The following is an 18,757-nucleotide window of genomic DNA, read 5'->3' as shown; positions in this document are numbered from 1 at the left end:
GTCAAGAGAGAAAGTTCCTTGTGGACTCTGGGGCAGAAAGATCCACTGTCCAAAGGGTGCCCCGAGGATGTCAACCATCCTCGGAGAAATTACAAGTAATAGGAGCAAAAGGAGAACCCTTCCAAGTTCCAATAATAAAGGGGGTAGAAATATAAACTCCATCTCGATTTGGAGTAGGATCCTTTTTATTAGTGCCTGAGGCAGAATACAATTTGCTTGGAAGAGATCTAATGATCGAATTAGGAATTAATTTAGAAATAAAGGAAAAAGAAATAGTGGTAAAATTGTGTGTTTTGACCATGGAAGATGAAACTAAAATTAATCCTGAGGTTTGGTATGTTCCGGAGTCAGTGGGACGATTAGACATTGCCCCTTTCGAGGTCACTATTAAAAATCCGGAAATTCCAATTAGAGTTAAGCAATATCCTATGTCACAAGAAGGCAGAAACGGATTGCAACCAATAACTGAAAGGTTGTTGCGACAAGGGTTATTAGAACCTTGCATGTCACCCCATAACACCCCTATTCTACCCGTTAAAAAGCCAGACGGATCATACCGATCGGTACAGGACCTGAGAGAAGTAAATAAAAGAACCCTTACCTGATTCCCTGTTGTAGCTAACCCCTATGTATTATTAAGTCAGCTATCTCCCAACTCGAAATGGTATAGCGTGATAGATTTAAAAGATGCATTTTGGGCTTGCCCTTTAAAGGAAGAATGTAGAGATTATTTTGCTTTTGAATGGGAGAATCCTGACACCCATCATAAGCAGCAACTAAGGTGGACGGTACTCCCACAGGGATTCACAGAATCACCGAACTTGTTTGGGCAGGCTTTAGAGCAAGTGTTAGAGGCTTTCGAATCAGATCCGGAGGTAACCTTAGTACAGTAGGTAGATGACTTGTTGTTAGCAGGGGAAAGTCAAGAAGCGGTCCGAAATGAGAGTATTAGGTTATTGAACTTTTTGAATCTCAAGGGATTAAAAGTTTCAAAATCCAAGTTGCAATTTACGGAAGAAGAAGTAAAATATCTAGGACATTGGTTAAGCAAAGGGACAAAAAAATTAAATCCTGAGCGAGTGAAGGGTATCCTCTCGCTCCAAATGCCTAAAAACGAAAGACAAGTAAGACAGTTATTAGGACTCGTAGGTTATTGCAGACACTGGATCGAGGACTATAGTAACAAAGTGAAGGTTTTGTATCAAAAGTTAGTGGGAGAAGGGCTAATGAAATGGAGCCCAGACGATGAGCAAAACTTAGAAAACTTAGAAACTGATCTGGTGAATGCTCCAGTATTAAGTCTACCTAATATCAAAAGGCCTTTCTATATCTTTGTAAATACTGAAGGGGGAACAGCATTTGGTATATTAACTCAGGATTGGGCAGGAAGGAAGAAACCTATAGGCTATCTGTCGAAACTACTAGATCCAGTTAGCAGGGGATGGCCCACTTGCTTGCAAGCTATAGTAGCCACGGCTCTCTTAGTCAAAGAAGCTAGAAAAATAACTTTGGGAGGAGAACTGAAAGTATATATGCCCCATAATATACGGGGGGTCTTGCAACAAAAAGCAGACAAGTGGATTACGGATGCAAGACTACTGAAATATGAGGGCATCCTTATACATTCCCCCAAGTTAGAACTCGAGACTACAAGTTTGCAAAACCCGGCCCAATTCCTGTATGGTGAACTGAGTGAAAACCTAACCCATAATTGTGTACAATTAATAGAATATCAAACCAAAATTAGAGAAGATTTAGAGGAAGAGGAACTGCAAGATGGGGAAAAACTATTTGTAGATGGGTCATCCCGAGTAGTAGATGGGAAGCGAAAATCGGGATACGCTATAATAGATGGCAAGACCCTAAAAGTAAGGGAATCAGGTCCTCTTAATGTGACCTGGTCTGCTCAGGCTTGTGAACTATATGCTGTATCGCGAGCTTTACAAATACTAAAAGATAAAATAGGAACTGTCTTTACCAATTCCAAATATGCCTATGGAGTGGTTCATATGTTTGGAAAAATCTGGGAGGAACGAGGTTTAGTGAACTCCCAAGGGAAAGGACTCATACATGAAGCATTGATCAGGCAGACCCTAGAGGCTCTGAGAGGACCTAAACAAATTGCGGTAGTACACATAAGGGGTCACCAAAAGGGGGTGTCGCTTCGAATAAAGGGAAACAACATAGCAGGTGAAGAAGCAAAGAAAGCCGTTTTACTATTACTAAAAGAGGCAGAACAAATGCAAATTAAAGTAAATCATACCATGAGCTTTAACATCCAAGAAAAAGAAAAACTCAAGCAATTAGGGGTCACTGAAAAGGAAGGAAAATGGTTGTTATCAGATGGAAGGGAAGTTCTCCCGAAGGGTGCTGCATGGAGAATAATGAGGGAATTTCACAGGCAAACCCACTGGGGGGTACGGGCATTAGTGGACCAATTTGGGGCTAAATATATGTGTATAGGAATATATGATATAGCTAAGAAAATTGTTGGAGAGTGCCTTACATGCCAGAAAGTGAATAAGCAACAACTTAGAGAAAGAGTACATGGAGGGCGTGAGTGAGCAAAAAGACCCTTTGAGAAAATACAGATTGATTTTACTGAGCTTCCAAAAGCTGGGAGATATAAATACCTTCTAGTTCTGGTGGACCACTTGACTCATTTTGTCTGCCTTCCCAGTAGCTCGAGCCACAGCAAAAACTGTGACCAAAACATTATTAGAAAATATTATACCACGGTACGGAAACATAGCAGTAATTGACTCTGACAGGGGGCCCCATTTCATTTCGAAAGTTATTAAGGAGATTCTAGGTCCCTTAGGAACTAAGTGGGAATATCATACACCATGGCATCCTCAAAGCTCAGAGAGGGTAGAAAGAATGAATGGCGAAATTAAGAGACAGTTAACCAAATTAATAATCAAAACAAAAATGAGTTGGGTAAAATGTCTACCTTTGGCCCTATTAAATGTGAGAACACAACCCAGAACAGACACTGGAATTTCCCCTTTTGAGATGTTATATGGAATGCCGTATGACCTAGAAACACCTATCGAACACCCGAAGGTAGAGAAAAAGTATTGCAGGAATATATTGTGGAACTTATGAAGAGAAGGCGGGAATTAATACAAAAAGGACTGATAGTACAAAGACCGCCTCTACACATTGCAACACACAAAATTAAACAGGGAGATAAAGTATTAATTAAAACTTGGAAAGAATCTTCTCTAACCCCCGCTGGGAGGGGCCTTTTCTTGTCTTGCTTACCACAGATACTGCAGCCTGGTCCGCTGAAAGGGGGTGGACTCACGCTGATCGAATTAAAGGACCAATTCGGAATCCTCACTGGGAAGCGACCAAGAATCCGGACAATCTGAAAATTACCTTTCGGAGGAAAACGGATGAGTGAAATTATCTTTTGTAACAACCTAAGCTGTATTTGTTATCCTTTTATTTGTATAAGTGTAGAAATCGTAAAGAAAAGTGGTGGGTCCATTGTCTCTATGGGAGTCCTCCTAGCGGTATTTGTCATAAGTGTTACAATAATGGGAGGAAACTAACTAACTGAGCACTTCGAGTCGGGGGGGTAGCAACTAGAAAACTGATAAAGGATTCTGAAGAGTGGTGGGATAATTTCACAAAAAAAAAAAAAAAAAAAAAAAAAGAGGTATAAATCCTGGAAAGTATAGTTTCCAAACAGACGAGCTTTGTCTGATAAAAGCTGAGACCATACACGTACTTTGCTGAAAAGCAGTAGCTAGAGTGAGGTGTGGAGCTTGGGAGGTTGGGAACTGAAAGATAAAAAAATAAGGGTGTGTGTAAGTCAAGGCCAATTAAAATAAAGGAGGTTCCCCTGAAGAATACGACTGCTGCCAAGAAGATGGTACACCTCGCTGCTCTAGGCAACAGAGTAGGCAAGGAAAAAGGCAGAGGCGTACTACTGTGGGGACTGGGGTTAATGAACCACCTCCAGGAAGGGCTCATGAGACTCCTTGACTTACAACTCCCAAAACAAACCATCTCAAAACTTCCCCGGAACCTCCTAGCCCTCTCTAAAAACGAATGTAAAATTCTAAGAGATTGTCAGAACGCCTGGAATGCTAATGGCAATAGAAAAGTCACACCACTCTTCTCAACCCTAAATCTAAGCATTTGGATAATAGGTCTATTACAAATGGTATCAGGGTCAGCCCAAGGAAGAGAAAACCCCCACCAACCTTATAAATGGAGCTTAATTAGGTGGGAAGACCAACAAATTATTGCCCAGAAACCTGTAGTGGGAAGCCCCAGCTTTAAGACGACCCTTTGCCAACTGGTACCCATAAAACCATGTCTAGACATTAAGGGCTTTTACTTTTGCCCTAGCTCTAACCCTGGGAAAGGGTACTGTAACCATCCCAACTCATATTATTGTGCCTATTGGGGATGCGAGACAGTAGCATCAGATTGGACCCCAGGGGGAGGAAGAGACAAATTCCTGTCTGTGGGGTGGGGACCCTATGGATGTATTCCTCCTAAGCGAGACTCCAACGGTGGAGCGATATTACCTGGGAATTGTAAGCATTTATACATTAATATATCCAATCCCACAGACCCCGCCTGGCAAATAGGAAAAACTTGGGGAGTAAGGTACTGGGAACCCAGGACAGATAGGGGAGGTCTTATTTTTATAAAGAAGGAAGTAGCGAGACCCACTCCTCAAGCAATAGGTCCCAATATAGTAGTTAAAGGACTAAAAAAAGTCATACCCTTTGGAGCAAACAACTTTGACTCCTAGCAATTCCTTGATCACGACTAGTACCTTACTGCCCATGAGAGAAATAGTGAATGAAAATCCCCTATGGACAGTCATGCAAGCAGCTTATAGCACGTTAAATGAAACTAATCCTAATGTAACTACTAATTGTTGGCTGTGTTATGATACCAAACCTCCTTTTTATGAAGCCACAGGGGTTAACAGCACCTATAACATAAGTAGTGATTCTTCCTCCCACTGTCAGTGGGATGATAAGAAAAAGGGAATAACCATGCAACATGTCACTGGAGTAGGAGCTTGTATAGGTAAAGTACCGAAATCTAAGCAATCGCTCTGTAGTACTATCCAACCGGAAATAAACAGAACCGAAACATGGATTATTTCCCCAGGTGGGGCTAGATGGATATGTTCTGAAATGGGACTCACCCCGTGTATATCTCTAAGTATGTTCAATGACTCATGGGAGTATTGTATACTAGCTACCATTATCCCGAGAATATTGTATCATCAGGAAAGTGTACTGTGTGATCATTGGGATACTGGACATTACCTCATAAAAAGAGAACCAATCACAGCTATCACAATAGCCACGTTGTTAGGAATCGGGGCAGTAGGAGCAAGTACAGGGATAACCTCTCTTATTCAAGAAAAACAGGGTTTCAATTCTTTAAGAGCCGCCGTCGATGAAGACTTAGAAAGAACTGAGAAATCAATAACTGCGTTAGAGAAATCTTTACCTTCATTATCGGAGGTAGTATTACAAAATGGAAGAGGAATGGATCTCCTCTTCTTACAACAAGGAGGACTGTGTGCAGCTCTAGGGGAAGAGTGTTGCTTTTACGCAGATCACACAGGAGTAGTAAGAGATACTATGACCAAATTACGGGGGGGTTTAGAAAAACGAAAGAAAGAGAGGGAAGCAAAACGGAGCTGGTACGAATCCTGGTTCACCGAATCCCCCTGGTTAACTACTTTGTTATCTACTATAGCAGGACCTTTAATAATATTAGTGTTAATTCTGACCTTTGGGCCCTGTATATTAAATAGAGTTATCGAACTAGTAAAAAACCAATTAGAAGCCGCTCACTTAATGTTATTGAAAAAAAAACCAGTATGAGCAGAAAGAGGAAGACGGAGTTGTTGAACACGAAACTTCCATCCTTTCTCTAGCCCGAGAAACTATTATCCGCTTTGATCAACAAAATGATAAAAATAAAAAGGGGGGATTGTAATAAACCCATGTTGTAAATTTGTTAATCAAACCGGTACGTTATCTTGTGCAAACATTTATGAAACAGTACAACTGGGGAAATGTATTGGAGCTGTGCGGGTGAGGTGAGCTGCGCGTGTCCGGAGGGGTGGGGTCGCCGCCTGCGGTGTGGAGGGAAAATGTTGCCTCCGTCCCGCAACCACCGGAGAGCCTGAGGAGACCCCCCCCCGGCAACCAGACGTGGAGCCGCAGAAGACATCGGGCTAAACTGTATCAACTTGGAAATCTACCTGGAGACAAAAAAAAACTATAAAAGAGGGACTCTGGTGGGGGTGGGTTGCGTGCCGTTGGTGGAGCTGAGACTCCCCAGCCGACCAGCGCTGTTTTGCCTGCTTGCTTAATAAATTTTAATTGGATAATTAAAATTGGCACATGATTCGCGACCCTCGTTTATACTACTGTTTTGCCTGTTTAGTGCTTGCTTAATAAATTCTAATTGGATAATTAAGATTGGCATACAGTTTTGCTTGTAACAGCCATGAATAAAACACAGAGTGGCACAGAGCTGATGTCAGACATCTGCTCTGGTTGTGGCTGGGATGGAGTTCTCTTCCCAGCAGCCCATGTGGTGCCGAGTGTTGGGTTTGTGAGCAAACCAGCGTTGCAGCTGCGAGCGCTGGTTGTGTTCGATGCTGTGGGCAGGAGTGCGGACCCAGCGTGTGGTGCCCGGGCCGGGTGCTGAGCTGGGCTGTCCCTTGGGCAGGGACAGGCTGGAAGGCTCGTGGAAAAGGGACATATTTTAAGGAGCAGAAACACAACCTCCTCACGTTTTCCTCAGCATTTGCTCCAAACTGAGAATCAGTGGCAACCAGGAGGATCCTCTTTGTCTGAATCCAAGCAGCAAGAAAGAGACACTAACGAGAGATGCCCCTTTGCGCAGACCGGGCTGAACTTTGCTCAGCTCTAGGGGGATGTAAGAAAACGACTTGCAGAGGGGCTGCAAGGCTGCTCCAGCCCCGCAGTGACAGCAGGGCCACTCTGGTCCCTTCAGGGGGATTCGTTCTGGGGACAGAGGAGCGAGGGCGACACGGGCAGGAGCAGCCCGGGGCGAGGGAAGAGCCCGAGCTGCTGCGGCTCTGGGGCCATTTCTAGTCAGGCCGCGCAGCAGACACTCCCGTTGCTATGGCAGCGGGGGCTTTCCAAGGCCGGCCCCGCGCGGCGCAGCCCCTGTCGCTATGGGAACGGGTCCTTCCCCGAGGGCGGCGCGCTCCTTGCGGGCGGCGGGCTGGCTGAGCGCCGCGCCGTGCGGCGGCGGGGCCGGGCGGGAGTTCGGCACGGCCGGGGGGTGACGGGCCGAGCAGCCCCGGTTCCCCCGGGCGGGCAGTGGGAGCCGGTGGAGGTGCAGGGGGGGAAGCTCTCGGCCCCTGGATTCCCCGAGCGCGGCTGTCGGGGCGGGCTCAGGGAGGAGCTGGGCTGGGAGCTGTGAGGCGCTTCCTGCATCCATCCCTGGGGCGGGCGGGCTGGGGCTGGTGGGGCAGAGGAGCCCCAGGGGTGAGCCAGGGCGGGGTCCGCTGTCACCAGCACTGTCGGGCGGGTGAGCGGGAGGAGGGGCCGGTGCCGTGGCCAGCACGTCCCCAGCCAGGGCAGCACTGGGCGGCAGCAGAGGGGTCAGGGCTGGGACTGCGGAGCAGCCCGAGCTCAGCGTCCTGTTCCCAAATCCTCTGCGCACTTGGGGTGCAGCGTGCGGGTGTTGTGATGACAGCAACAGCTCTGTGCCGTCACCCCTCAGGGGCTCTCTCCGGGCAGGACCTCGGTGAAGGTGTCAGGAGGATGGAGCCAGGCTCTTCTCGGTGACAGCCAGTGGTAAGACAAGGGGTAATGGGTTCAAACTGGAACACAGGAGGTTCCAGTTAAATTGGAGAAGAAACTTCTCAGTGAGGGTGACAGAACACTGGACCAGGCTGCCCAGGGGGGTTGTGGAGTCTCCTTCTCTGCAGACATTCAAACCCGTCTGGACACCTTCCTGTGTAACCTCATCTGGGTGTTCCTGCTCGGGCGGGGGGATTGGACTGGATGAGCTTTCGAGGTCCCTTCCAATCCCTGACATTCTGTGATTCTGTGATTCTGTGAAGGTGTGGGAGACCCACAGGCAGTGGGAGCAGCTGCTGCGGCGGGAGAAGGAGCAGCAGGCGGCTCGGCTGCTGTGGCAGCGGCAGGACGCGAGGCAGGAGCGGGCAGAGCTGCTGGCGCAGCACCAGCAGCGCCTGAGTGCGCTGGAGCAGCAGCACCAGCTGGAGCAGCTGCGGGAGCTGCAGAGGTGAGAGCGGCACGAGCAGCATACGCGTGGGGCCGGTACCCCTGCTCTGGGCAAAGGAACCAGGGAATGGTTTGGGCAGGTGGTGAAAGAAGAAAATCAGAGTCCAGAAGTACTGGGTTGTGTGCAGCTGGGTGTCTCCCGGAGTGGGGGGTTGCTTTGTAGGTGGGCACTGGGATCTGGCTGGGGACATCGACATGATGCGTTGTACTTTGAAAGGGGCTGGACCCTGTCTTTTCTCTGCCCCAAATCTCTTCCATTCAGGTGAATGAGTCACTGACATAATCTGGGTCAATGAGAAATCTGGTTTTGGTAGAGAAGCCCATAACCCCCAGATGTGTCCGTCCCAGATGTGTCCGTCCCAGATGTGGATGCCGGTCAGTGGGATGCCCCATGACAGACCACCATGCCAGCCCAGCTTCTGGACCTGGTTCCACACACAGTCACGCGTGTGCACACACACATACATGCATACACACAGACCTACATACATGCACACACGTGCACACACGCTGTGCAGACATTCTCATACAATCACAGAATCCCTGACTGGAAGGGACAAGGATCACCTGGTCCAACCTTTCCTGGCACAAGCCCGGTCTAGATGAGCTGGCCCAGCACCCCGTCCAGCTGAATCTTTAAAGTGTCCAATTTTGGGGAATTCACCACTTCCCTGGGGAGATTATTCCAATGGCTGATGGCTCTCATGGTGAAAAATTTCCTGCTTGTGTCCAGTCAGGATCACCCCAGGAGTAGCTTGTACCCATCAGCCCTTGTCTTTTCCCTGGGACTCCTTGTACAAAGGGCATGTCCATCTTTGTAGCCACCCTGGAAACACTGGAACATGGTGCTGAGCTCTCCCTGAGCCACCTTTTCTCCAGGCTGAACAAGCCCAGTTCTCTCAGCCTTTGCTGGTATAGTGGCTGCCCAGTCCTTTGATCATCTCTGTGGCCCTTCTCTGGACCCTCTCCAGCCTGTCCACATCTGGTTTGGCTGAAAGCGACTTAATTTTCTTCATGCAGTTACATAATTCTTACTGCAGTAATCTGAGGGTATGAGGGAAAGAATGATTTGGGGAGGACAGGACACTTTTTACAGCCATCACGTGTTTTGCAACACTGTTTTTTGTGGGTCCGTGACAAGACGATCACAGAGGTGGTGGCTGTGGTTCTGTGATGGAAATGCTTTTGTTCTGGTATTGAAGCCCAAATCGCCTCTAACAGTCTTAGAGCAGTGAATCTGGAAGTGTTGGTTTGCCTCAGCAGGCAAAGCCTCTGCTCCCCAGTGGAGCTCTGTGACCGCTGTGTCACTTGTCAACACCGTCACTGAGTGCAAGGGCAGCGTAAAAACCAGGTGCTTTGGAAAGCTCCCCCGCTCTCTGCTGACGTTTCAAATCTGTCTCATGTGCACCCTGCAAATACGCATTGAGGCAGGAAAGCAGACCTCAGGAAGGTCTGGCCCTGCAGGCTGGACATCCCCAGCCCTGGATCAGCCAGGTGATGCAATAGCACAGCCTCTCGATGTCATAGTGCGTTTCCATGACGGTCTCAGGCTGTCCCCAGGGTCCCCTGGCCGCTGACACCACAACCTTTCTTGCCAGATCTCTGGCTGCCCTCACTGCTCGCCACGCTCTGTGCCGCAGAGACGAAGCAGATGCAGACATTGTCATCCTCATCCCTTTCGACAGTCACGGCTGAGACAGGTGGAGTCCTGAGACTCCTCCTTCCCTGCCCTAGTTCAGCATCAGAGATGAGCTCCATTGTGCCTGAGGGGATTTGCATCCCCAGGCCGTGAACAAATCCACTGATGAGGAATCCACAACTGCTCTGGGCAACTTGTTCCAGGGTCTTGCCAACCTCATAGTAAAAAATGTTCTTTTATCGAGAACATTGGTATTCTATGGTGAGACAGGACTCTCACGGTACAGGAACAAGATGTCACCAGTGGGTGATTGAGATGGCTTAGAGAACCCCTGTCAAAGATATTAGCAAAAGTGCTTTTAATATGGTGTTGTAAAAGTGCAACTTAACCAAGTTTGATGGCAAGTTCCCTCTATTACTGTATGGCACAATCATTTGAACAGTGATTGAAAACTCCTAAGGCACAGATCAAAGTAGCAGGACACTCTTCTGCTCTTTCCTCAGGCTTCATCAGCATCTCACAGGATGGACGGAGCCCGGGTGGGGACTTGGAGACCTCATGGCCCATGGGGCCCCATCATGGCCCAGTTCACCAGCCTTGGACCCAAATACTCAGTCCGAGGAACAACAGGTAAAACAAGGATCAGAGTGGTGTGTTGAGCACACCCGTGGTAAAATCAGCTACAAACCTGTTTCCCTTTTTCCCACTTCTCAGAGAAGCCAGGTTCCAGGTTCCAGTATAGGTTGGGGAATGACCTATTAGAGAGCAGTGTAGGTGAAAGGGACCTGGGGGTCCTGGTGGACAGCAGGATGACCATGAGCCAGCACTGTGCCCTTGTGGCCAGGAAGGCCAATGGCATCCTGGGGTGTATTAGAAGGGGGGTGGTTAGTAGGTCGAGAGAGGTTCTCTTTCCCCTCTACTCTGCCCTGGTGAGACCTCATCTGGAATATTGTGTCCAGTTCTGGGCCCCTCAGTTCAAGAAGGACAGGGAACTGCTGGAGAGAGTCCAGCGCAGGGCCACAAAGATGATTAAGGAAGTGGAGCATCTCCCTTATGAGGAAGGGCTGAGGGAGCTGTGTCTCTTTAGCTTGGAGAAGAGGAGACTGAGGGGTGACCTCATTAATGTTTATAAATATATAAAGGGTGGGTGTCATGAGGATGGAGCCAGGCTCTTCTCGGTGACAACCAACAGTAAGACAAGGGGTAGTGGGTTCAAGCTGGAACACAAGAGGTTCCACTTAAATTTGAGAAGAAACTTCTTCTCAGTGAGGGTGACGGAACCCTGGAACAGGCTGCCCATGGAGGTTGTGGATTCTCCTTCTCTGGAGACATTCAAAACTTGCCTGGACGCCTTCCTGTGTAACATCACCTAGGTGTTCCTGCTCTGGCAGGGGGATTGGACTAGATGATCTTTTGAGGTCTCTTCCAATCCCTAACATTCTGTGATTCTGTGATTCTGTGATTCTATGAAAAGAAAACCTCTCAAAGACTTTAAAAAAAAAAGTATGTTGACATCTTTCTTTGCTTTGAATCTTTGTCTTCAGTTCTTATTTTAATTTTCATTGACATCAGCTGACATCTGATGGGCCTACAGGCATTAAGCCAAGATCATTTTCTGTCTTGTATAGCGCCCCATGCCCTCTAAACCTTCCCTGCCCAGGACTCTTCACACTTTGCCCACAGCGAGTCACACTGAGACGTTGTCTGGTTCACTGGTTGAGATGTTGGTTTAGATGGTCACCTACAGCACAGGTGGATTCATGCCCCATAATAGTCTGCTCTGACCAGTTAGGGCCCAACATCACAATGGGATCATATGAGAAATGAGGTTGAAGGGCCCTCAGGAGTCTGCAGTCCAACCTGTCACAAACTGGGTCAGACCAAGGTGTTCAAGCCCTGATTCAATCAGAGTTTGAAGACCTCCAAGGACAGAGGCTGCTCAGCCTCTCTGGGTGACCCGAGGCAGCACTTGGCTGAGCTCCTAGGGCAGGGGTGTCAAACTCATTTTCACTGGTGCCACATCAGCCTCACGGTTGCCTTCAAAGGGCCAACTCTAATTTTAAGACAGTATAAATGTAGGAATAGTTGTATATATACAGTCCTAAAATTACATTTGTCCCTTTCAAGGCAACCATGAGGCACATGTGGCCTCCGGTGAAAGTGAATTTGACACCCTTGTTCTAGGGAAAAAACTTTTCCTTATATCCTGGCTGAACCTCACCTCTTTCAACTTCCACCTATTGTTTTTTGTCCTTCTGCAATGCACCATAGTGAAGAGGCTGGCTCTGCATTCTCCATCACCTCCTCGTTGGCACTGGCAGGCTGTGGTGAGGTCCCTGTCAGCCTTCCCTTCTCTGGCATGGACAAGCCCGGCTCCCTCAGCCTCTCCCCACAGGCAAAGTGCTCCAGTCCCTGGCTGTCCCCAAGGACCTTTGCTCAACCCACTCCAGCTTGCCAATATCTTTCCTGAATTGGGATCTGAGATCTGGATGGAGTATTCCAGAGAATCCCTTCCCTCCACCTCCTGGCCGTGCTCCTGGTGGCACAGCCCAGGGTGCTCCTGGCCTCCCTTGCACCAGGGCACACGCTGCCTCCTGCCCAGCTCCCTGCCCAGCCAGACCTTTCCCACAGAGCTGCTCGCAGCCAGGCAGCCCCAGCCTGTGCCGTTGCCAGGGTGAGTCCCCTGCAGGGGCAGACACGGGTGTTTGTCCTTCTGGGGCTTCCTGAGGTTCCTGCCAAGACGTGCTCTCCTCCTTGAACCCCTTCATTGAGCAGAGAGGCCTGGGTGGGTGTTCCAGTAAAGACCCAGACACAGAAGGCATTGAGTCCCTCAACCCCAGCATCACTCTCTGCTGTTATTAAATTCCCCTCCCCATCCAGTAACAGCCCTGCATTTCCCTTGTTCTGCCTTGGTCTCTGATGCAGTGGTCTCCTTTCTTGCAGCCACCAACTCCAGGTGAGCTTTGCCCTTCCCAAAGTCATCCCTGCACAGCAAAGGCGATGCACATAGACTCCTTGTCTGTACTTGTCCTTGCTGTCACCCCTGGCAGCTGCTTTGTGGCCCCTGTCTGCACCCTGTGCTGTGACAGCCCAGCTCTGCTGCCCCACACATGGTCCCACAGCCCCACGGTGCAGGCACAGCACAGGACAGGGTGCATTTGGGGTGGGGAACGGTCTCCCAGTGTGATGCCCACATGGTCCTTGGTGCTTTCTCACCCCATGGCCTTCCTGTGTGGCAGCCTCTCCAAGCTCCTGGAGAGGCCGTGTCAGCTGTGGGGTTCACAGACAGCCCTGCTCCAGGGTCTGCCAGGGTCTGGGCCAGGACAGAGGCTGGGCAGGGCTGGCCATTCCCTGAGACAGGCCCTGAGCCCAGCAGGAGGATGGAGATGGCCTCACAGGGAACCTCACCTGTACACCTAGGCTGAGCGGCCAGTGCTGGAAATGGCCCATGAGAGGTGGCCAGTGGCTGGGGGGTGACGAAGGCCCTGGGCCACCTTCCTGGTCTGTCCATGCCACCAAGGTCACAGAGCAGCCTCCTCTCTCCTGCACCTGCAGGACATTGATCCCTCCCACAAGCCCTGGCTCTGCACCACAACCCCTGGTGTGAGTCTTCACCCTGCATGGCCATGCAGCACGACATACAGGCTGATGTTTTTCTCTCCCAGGTACTTTCCAGCCCAGCTCAGCTCCCTCGAGTCTCTCCCACCTCCCCTGCCCTCTCTCCACCATTTTCATTTCCCATTCATCCCTGATACAATGAGAATGGGTCTCAGACATAAGAAAAAAACCCTAAAAAATTAAAAAAAAATAAAAATCATGTTCACTGATTTCACTTGTATTTAAGACACTCCCTGGTTAAACAAGGTCTCTGGATCACATAACATGGGTGGATATTAAAGCAGGAGGAGATGTAGGGTGGCATTTCTTTTAGAACAACAATATCACAAGTGGAAAAAGAAAAAAAATGTATAAGAGGGAAACAAAGATTGGCCTGTCATGTTGTACACTGGAGCCATTGAAGAGGAAGGTGGGTAGGCTATGGCTGAAAACATTCACTCATCAGCTTCCTCAGAGCATCCTTGAGCTCCTGGTTCCTCATGCTGTAGATGAGGGGCTTCAATGTTGGAGGCACCACTGAGTACAGAACAGACACCACCAGATCCAGGGATGGAGAGGAGATGGAGGGGGGCTTCAGGTACGCAAAAGAAGAGGTGCTGACAAACAGGTTGACCACGGCCAGGTGAAGGAGGCATGTGGAAAAGGCTTTGTGCCGTCCCTGCTCAGAGGGGATCCTCAGCACGGCCCTGAAGATCTGCACATAGGACAGCACGATGAACACAAAACATCCCCAAAATAGAAAAGCACTAAAAGCAATAAGACCATCTTCCCTGAGGTAGGCATCTAAGCAGGACAATTTGAGGATCTGGGGGATTTCACAGGAGAACTGGTCCAGGGCATTGCCCTTGCAGACCGGCAGCGAAAATGTATTGCCCATGTGCAGCAGAGCACTGAGAAACCCACTGGCCCAGGCAGCTGCTGCCATGTGGACACAAGGTCTGCTGCCCAGGAGGGTCCCGTAGTGCAGGGGTTTGCAGATCGCAATGTAGCGGTCGTAGGACATGATGGTGAGGAGACAATACTCTGCTGAAGTGAAAAAGAAAAACAGAAAGACTTGGGCAGCACATCCCATATAAGAAATGGCCCTGGTGTCCCAGAGGGAATTGGCCATGGGTTTGGGGACAGTGGTAGAGATGAAGCCCAGGTCAAGGAGGGAGAGGCTGAGGAGGAAGAAGTACATGGGGGTGTGGAGGTGCTGGTCACAGGCTATGGTGGTGATGATGAGGCCGTTGCCCAGGAGGGCAGCCAGGTAGATGCCCAGGAAGAGCCAGAAGTGCAAGAGCTGCAGCTCCCATGTGTCTGTGAATGGCAGGAGGAGGAACTGGGTGATGGAGCTGCTGTTGGACATTTGGTTCCTCTGGGCATGAGGCACTGTCCAAGGAGGACCTCAAGGGCCAGGGCTTTTGTGCTGGTCTGGGGAGATGGGATGGCATGAAGGGGCTCAGGACCTCTCAGGATATCCTGGAAAGGAGAGCAAAGGACACAGGTGCCTCCTTTTCCTTTTGCCATGCGTGTTCACCCACCTCCGGGGCTGACCGCTTTCTGACCCCCAGGAGCTGCTGTGCCCTTCAGAGGGGCAGAGGCTGTGGGGTGACTGCCCAGAGCACCTGCAGTGGGCACTGGTGTGGGACCAGCCCCGACTGGGCTTTGCTGGGGAGAGGACATTGAAGGTGGAGAGAGGGCAGGGGAGGTGGGAGAGACTCGAGGGAGCTGAGCTGGGCTGGAAAGTACCTGGGAGAGAAAAACATCAGCCTGTATGTCGTGCTGCATGGCCATGCAGGGTGAAGACTCACACCAGGGGTTGTGGTGCAGAGCCAGGGCTTGTGGGAGGGATCAATGTCCTGCAGGTGCAGGAGAGAGGAGGCTGCTCTGTGACCTTGGTGGCATGGACAGACCAGGAAGGTGGCCCAGGGCCTTTGGCACTGCCCAGCCACTGGCCACCTCTCATGGGTCATTTCCAGCACTGGCCGCTCAGCCCAGGTTTACGGGTGAGGTTCCCTGTGAGGCCATCTCCATCCTCCTGTTGGGCTCAGGGCCTGTCTCAGGGAATGGCCAGCCCTGCCCAGCCTCTGTCCTGGCCCAGACCCTGGCAGACCCTGGAGCAGGGCTGTCTGTGAACCCCACAGCTGACACGGCCTCTCCAGGAGCTTGGAGAGGCTGCCACACAGGAAGGCCATGGGGTGAGAAAGCACCAAGGACCATGTGGGCATCACACTGGGAGACCGTTCCCCACCCCGAATGCACCCTGTCCTGTGCTGTGCCTGCACCGTGGGGCTGTGGGACCATGTGTGGGGCAGCAGAGCTGGGCTGTCACAGCACAGGGTGCAGACAGGGGCCACAAAGCAGCTGCCAGGGGTGACAGCAAGGACAAGTACAGACAAGGAGTCTATGTGCATCGCCTTTGCTGTGCAGGGATGACTTTGGGAAGGGCAAAGCTCACCTGGAGTTGGTGGCTGCAAGAAAAGAGACCACTGCATCAGAGACCAAGGCAGAACAAGGGAAATGCAGGGCTGTTACTGGGTGGGGAGGGGAATTTAATAACAGCAGAGAGTGATGCTGGGGTTGAGGGACTCAATGCCTTCTGTGTCTGGGTCTTTACTGGAACACCCACCCAGGCCTCTCTGCTCAATGAAGGGGTTCAAGGAGGAGAGCACGTCTTGGCAGGAACCTCAGGAAGCCCCAGAAGGACAAACACCCGTGTCTGCCCCTGCAGGGGACTCACCCTGGCAATGGCACAGGCTGGGGCTGCCTGGCTGCGAGCAGCTCTGTGGGAAAGGTCCGGCTGGGCAGGGAGCTGGGCAGGAGGCAGCGTGTGCCCTGGTGCAATGGAGGCCAGGAGCACCCTGGGCTGTGCCACCAGGAGCACGGCCAGGAGGTGGAGGGAAGGGATTCTCTGGAATACTCCATCCAGATCTCAGATCCCAATTCAGGAAAGATATTGGCAAGCTGGAGTGGGTTGAGCAAAGGGCCCTGGGGACAGCCAGGGACTGGAGCACTTTGCCTGTGGGGAGAGTTTGGGGGAGCCGGGCTTGTCCATGCCAGAGAAGGGAAGGCTGACAGGGACCTCATCACAGCCTGCCAGTGCCAACGAGGAGGTGATGGAGAATGCAGAGCCAGGCTCTTCACTGTAGTGCATTGCAGAAGGACAAAAAACAATGGGTGGAAGGTGAAAGAGGTGAGGTTCAGCCAGGACATAAGGAAAAGTTTTTTCCCTAGAACAGGGGTGTCAAATTCACTTTCACCAGGGGCCACATCTGCCCAATGGTTGCCTTGAAAGGGACGAATGTAATTTTAGGACTGTATATATACAACTTTTCCTACATTTATACAGTCTTAAAACTATAGTTGGCCCTTTGAAGGCAACCGTGAGGCTGATGTGGTCCCAGTGAAAATGAGTTTGACACCCCTGCCCTAGGAGCTCAGCCAAGTGCTGCCTCGGGTCACCCAGAGAGGCTGAGCAGCCTCTGTCCTTGGAGGTTTTCAAACTCTGATTGAATCAGGGCTTGAACACCTTGGTCTGACCCAGTTTGTGACAGGTTGGACTGCAGACTCCTGAGGGCCCTTCAACTTCACTTCTCATATGATCCCATTGTGATGTTGGGCTCTAACTGGTCAGAGCAGACGATTATGGGGCATGAATCCACCTGTGCTGTAGGTGACCATCTAAACCAACATCTCAACCAGTGAACCAGTCAACGCCTCAGTGTGACTCGCTCTGGGCAAAGTGTGAAGAGTCCTGGGCAGAGAAGTTTTAGAGGGCATGGGGTGCTATACAAGACAGAAAATGATCTTGGCTTAATGCCTGTAGGCCCATCAGATGTCAGCTGATGTCAATGAAACTTAAAAGAAGAACTGAAGACAAAGATTCAAAGCCAAGAAAGATGTCAACATACTTTTTTTTTTTTAAGTCTTTGAGAGGTTTTCTTTTCTTCAAAAAGGAAAGTGTTTTCCAGAAACAGAAATGGATATGACGCACATGTCTTCAGCTACACGGACAAGCTTTTTACGTATTACTTTTTTACATATTTAAAAAAAATGTCAAAATGTGAATTACCAGGAAGGAGGAGAACATTGGTCTTCCCCTGTACTTCTATTACCAACACTCTATTATTTCATCTGCCTTGTCATTCAGGAGTTTCCAGCTCTCCTGATTCAAGGTCCATGTCAAAGGAAAACTTTTCAGCAGACTGTCTGGACACACACCCATCCCAGCACTCTCAGGTTTTCTCCTCCGCTTCCTCTTTGGTCATTCAGTTGCCTCTCAACTGTTTGGTTTCTGTTTGGAGCTTCAGGGAGTTACAAACTTGCCCCATTCTTCAGAGCTCTAATTAACATGGCAGTCAACACATTATTTGTGTTTATATCTATCCTTTCCTAACTCTGTCTAAAACAGTCCCTTGTGGACGGTGGACCTCACCAGATGCAGCTTAGACAGTCGTGGAAAGTGTTTTACTCTATTAAATTGTATTGTGTTTACTTGTTGGCATGGAAGAGAAACCTTTCTGTGCCTGAGTGCAGCCAGGTCTCTAAGGAGAGCAGGTGGGAGCTGATGCAGAGGAGCTGCATCATCCACCTGCAGACCTCAGTGGAGAAGTCTGATGTGAGGAAAAGTGATGCAAGTCCCAGGTGGCCAAGGAGGGAACTGGCAGACTGGGGGGGAGGGATGAGGAGCAAGGTTGTCCATACAGTGTTCGACCTTAAGGTAGGCTTCTCCTGCCTGTCCCGGTGTATTCAGGTGACCCTCTGGATCAATGCCCAGTGTAGAATTCTGCTGTCACTTCTTCTATGAAATCAAGAATGATAGAAAGTACCACTGAAAGAAAAAACCCTCCCTTATGAAATCTTCTTTGAAATCTTCATCACGAAGTAACCCACCAAAACCTCTCCAAATAGTTGTACAAGTCTTGCAGACTTGAAGAAAATGACAGGAAAAGACATGGCTCGTTAGGGCTTTTTGTATTTTAATGAGCCCCATGGCGTATTTGGTGCTGAGTCCATGAACCTCAGATACCAAGAGCAGACTGAAGAATCTCCTCAAGAAGTCCAAGTCAGAAGCAAACTCCAAAGTTCCTTGAAGCATTAATGGGTGCCACTGAGGCCATCACTGACAAAGCCTCCCCAGGGACTCGTTAGAACAGATAATTGGAGACTGTGATTACATCAGGCAAAGGCAAAGTGCAGCAGCTCTGATGCTGAGAAAACCCTTGGTTTGTTTGAT

General features: G+C 49.8%; 1 long non-coding RNA gene across 1 annotated transcript; it reads left to right on the top strand.

Annotated features, from left to right (window-relative positions):
• The first annotated feature begins 7,250 nt into the window (after positions 1–7,250).
• On the top strand, positions 7,251–14,674 carry LOC135994346 (uncharacterized). The gene is made up of 6 exons (XR_010606986.1): positions 7,251–7,365; positions 7,756–7,829; positions 8,099–8,283; positions 10,425–10,551; positions 12,865–12,877; positions 13,587–14,674. It is a non-coding gene; the product is annotated as an uncharacterized LOC135994346 (long non-coding RNA).
• Positions 14,675–18,757: the final 4,083 nt, after the last annotated feature.

This window comes from Caloenas nicobarica, chromosome 14 (genome assembly GCF_036013445.1).
Source record: "Caloenas nicobarica isolate bCalNic1 chromosome 14, bCalNic1.hap1, whole genome shotgun sequence".
Lineage (NCBI taxonomy): Eukaryota > Metazoa > Chordata > Aves > Columbiformes > Columbidae > Caloenas > Caloenas nicobarica.
Note: the sequence above shows the minus strand (reverse complement) of the source record. Positions and strands in the feature narration are given on the sequence as shown.